Raw genomic sequence first — 4162 nt, 5'->3', positions numbered from 1 at the left:
GAGAGAAGCCAATCCCACCTCTGCCTTATCTACAAAGTGTTGTGCCGGGCACCAGGCACACAGCAAGTGCTCAATAAATAACCGTTATTAGGGGAGGCAGCCGTGGAGGCGGTGGGACAGATCGGAATTTAATTCAGCCACGCAGATTTATGGACTGTGTCTGCCCGAGACAAGAGTGCAGACGACAATCTCCACTCTCATCTCCTGCTCTCTCGGGCTGCCTTTATGCGGTGTCCTCTCGTCCCCTTTTGCCTGCAGCTGGCTGGAAAAAAAATTAAAAATCAAAAGAGGGTGCCAATCTGGCATGCTTGGCTGAGCCCTGCCTCACCAGCCCACAGCTCCCTCCAACCTCTGTTTCATTTCCCGGGTCTCGAGGAAGCGTTCAGATGATCCGAGTTAATTCGAAATGTAAATTTCATCTGCTCTCAGCTAATAGCTCTGAGCTCTGCTTTACATAATGGGGAGCAGCTGCCTTGTGAGTCACAGAGCTGGGCTTGGTTCCCTGGACCCCACCCTTATTATGGGTGAAGCCCCCGCAGGGTCAACAGAGAAACAGACAGACAAACAGACAGCTGCTGCCTCCGTGCCCAGCAGGCTGATGGGCTGATGGGATTTATCCCTGAAGGCAGTGTGTTCTATTAACTAGGGAGTCCTGGGCAGGGGGTCAGTACCAGCCTGGACCAGATCACACTGGTCTTAAGGGACCAGCCCCAGGCAGTCAAGTACCCACTCCCCCAGAACCCCATACCCTCAGCTTTACCAGACACTTTCACAACCTTAGGCCGGCTTCCCATCCGGGCAGGGCTGTCTGCACAGGGTCCTAATGGACCCCTGGACCTTCCAGCCTGTGGACAGTGTCTGGGGGCTCCACAGAAACTGGAGCTGGCCTCCTCGCGATTCTCCCCTCCTTTCTAGAGAGGGGTCTCAGGTGGCACAATCACTGTCCACTTGGCCACTCTCCTCAAGGTTAATGGTTTGGATATACCCAGAGGCACATGGGAAAAAGACCTGGCCATTTGCTTCCATTAAGACTAAACCCCAAGGCCACTGAGAGAGAGGGACCCTGTGGCTCTCAGCACAACTGCCCCACAGGATGTCCAAGGCTGGGTGGCTTCACAGCCATGGACTGTCACCACTTTCTCCCATGAAGGAACCGTGTGTCTACACCACAGACCTTCTGCTGAGAAGCTGCACACTTTAGCCACTGCACCACTACAGAGCCCCCCGACCCCCACTGGGGCAAGTCCACCCTCTAAACATGTGCTTGCTGTGAATTGGAAGCCACTGGGTGGCAGTGACCTGGGGTGTCACTTGTTCTCTCTTGGACCCAGCTGACCCTTCTGAGGTCTGGGCTCAAAAGCAAGTCTTAAAGCTAAAGCACCTGAGAGCAGGGTGGTCTCCAAGGCCAGGAAGAAGTCCTGGGTTAGGGTCAGAGCAGAGGTTCCATGGGGGCCTGGGGCTGATGGGGACATCACCTGCAGTCCCCTGTCCCCATTGTGCGGCTTCAGGAAGGTGCACTTACAGGTGACATGTCGAGGGACAGAGGCATGCCAGGTCTCAGGGTCCCACCCAGGGCCCCTGTGGCTCCAACCTCACAGCAGAGGAAAAGCAAACGCCTTTATTGTACAATTGGGGAGACAGAGGCTCAGAGAGGAAGCAATTGTCCCCAGGTGGTGCAGAGGGTTTAGTGACCATAGTGGGTACCTGCTCTTCTGTCACCCAGCCCTGATGGCCAGTGATCACGCAGTTCAAATCCGTTAGCCTCTCAGAGAGAGACAGTCAGTGTCTTCCCACTAAAACTCACAGCCCAGAAGTCCAGTGGAAGGTCACTATGAGTTAGCACCAGATCAACGGCCGTGAGGGAGTGAGTGGTCCAGAGAGGTTTTTACTGGCTGGTTTCAACAGCAGGTCACCAGCCCTTTCTTCCTAGTGTAACTTAGTCCTAAAAAACCTCCCAGCCCCGTAGCAACAAGCATGCCTCCACAGACAGATGCATCGGTGGGGAATCAAACCCAGGGCCCTTCAGTGACTTCACAGACAGCTGCTGCTGGACTTGGTTCTGACTCACAGCTGCCCTTAGTGCAGAGGAGAGCCACCCCAGACGCTGGAGTCCTCCTTGTCCACTCGATCCATCAATCTTTCCGCTGGGGAGCCGTTCGGTGAGTTCAAACCACCTACCATTCTGTTGGCAGCCCAGTACTTAACTGTTTCACCACCAGGACTCCTGCTGTCTAAGCCAGTGGGTGGAGGTTTTCGATCCCCAGCAGGACAGGGGAGGGGTGAGGGTCTACTCTCCTGGCCCGAGCGTCACCCTCTGTGGCCTGGCTTTAGGTCATGGCCATGGACCCATGCCAGTGTTCAGCCAGGTGTTGAGGTCCTGGTGGTCCCAGCTCTGCTTCTGACTGACTCTGTGATTCTTGCAGGTCTCTACCTCAATTTCCCCTGATGGCTGGTGAGGTTAATTGGGGTGACACACTGATACTGACTCTCTGATACGGTGGACATCTTTGTCCACCCACCCTGAGTCCACCTGACCCCTGAACATCTCCACCACCCTCTACCCCCTGCTCCCCTTCATTCTAACAAGGTGACCCTTGCCCTCCCCTCAGAGCCTCTGTCAGGGCCTGTTCTTTAACTCAAGTTTAGTAACACTGTTCGCATTTGCTTTTTTTTTTAAATTATTTTTTAACCACTTTATTGGGATTATAAATCCCAATGCTTTATATCATAAAATCCACCCATTTAAAGTATACAATCCAGTGGATTTTTTAATAGCCACAGAGTTATGCAACCTTCCTCACAATTTAACTTTCGGACATTTTCATCACCCCAGAAATAAACTTCCATCCCCATTAGTAGTAATCCCCCTTCCGCCTCCCTTGCCCCTGGCAACCACTTATAGCCTCTCTGTCTTAATGGCTCTGCTTCTGCTGGGTAGTGCATAGAAACAGATCCAGGACGGGGGTCTTTACACGGGCTTCTTTCACCTGTTGTTGTTGTTGTATGCCGTCTAGTCCCTTGCGACTCATAGCGACCCTAGGTACAACAGCCCTAAACTCCCCTCTGTCCTGTGCCAATCTCATTGCTTCTGACACACCCATCCCGATTACCCCAGTCACTGAATCAATCCACCTCATAGAGGTTCTTCCCCTCCTGCGCTGTCCCTCCACTCTCCCAAGCATGACATCCCTAACATTATATTTATCCATGTAATTTTTATTGTGTATCTGTTGTTGTTAATGATGTAAGACAGAGGAACATACGACGACTCGGAAATTTCTACACACACAAATTGGTGGCATTCTTCAAACAGTGCAGTCATTGTCACCCTCCATTTCTCCCCCTTGAACTTGAACTCACCATCTGCTAAGCTTCCTATCTAACCTTTCAAGTTGCTGTACTTCATTTGCTCCCACGTGGATAGATCTTAAAAGAGCACGCTGCTTGACACAGGCATTCTTTACTAGTTAAGCTAACCTACTGTTTGGTTTTACTTTTTAAAAATTAATTTTATTTTCATTATTGTGTGTGTGTGTGTGTGCCATCAAATCAGCTCTGACTGGTACAGAAAGAGACTGTCCCTCCTTCTCCAGTAAAGCATCTGGTGGATTTGAACTGCGTACCTCTGGGATTGTAATGCAGTTTCTTGCCACTAGGCCACCAGAGCTCCCTTATTGTTTGGGTTTTTTTTGGTTAACAAATAATCCTTTATTGAAATATTTTCATCTGTAGTTCCTTAGCTATTGTTTGGTTTTAAAAAGGCTTCAGGGGCTATTTACGGTTTAAGGTTTGATATTTTAAGTTCATCTCAGTACAGTAGTTTCAGGGGTTCATCCAGCCTCTGCAGATCCAGAAAGTCTGGATTCCATGAGAATTTGAAATTCTGTTTTGATCCCCCTACCCTGCGTTGATCAGGATTCTCTTGTGCAACCTCTGAACAGAATGTTCAGTAATAGTAGCAGGGCACCATCCAGTTCTTCTGATGTCCTGACAAAGAGATTGTTTGTTTGTTCACGGAGGCAAGTAGCTGCATATTCTATGTCCTCCTGCCATCCCTGGCTCTTCCTCCCTCCCTCCCTTCTTCTCTTCTCTTCTCTTCTCTTCTCTTCTCTTCTCTTCTCTTCTCTTCTCTTCTCTTCTCTTCTCTTCTCTTCTCTTCTCT

Source organism: Elephantulus edwardii, unplaced genomic scaffold (assembly GCF_000299155.1).
Source record: "Elephantulus edwardii isolate Elephantulus edwardi_28Jun2011 unplaced genomic scaffold, EleEdw1.0 scaffold00193, whole genome shotgun sequence".
Lineage (NCBI taxonomy): Eukaryota > Metazoa > Chordata > Mammalia > Macroscelidea > Macroscelididae > Elephantulus > Elephantulus edwardii.
The sequence above is the reverse complement of the archived record's forward strand: the minus strand, read 5'-3'. Positions refer to the sequence as shown.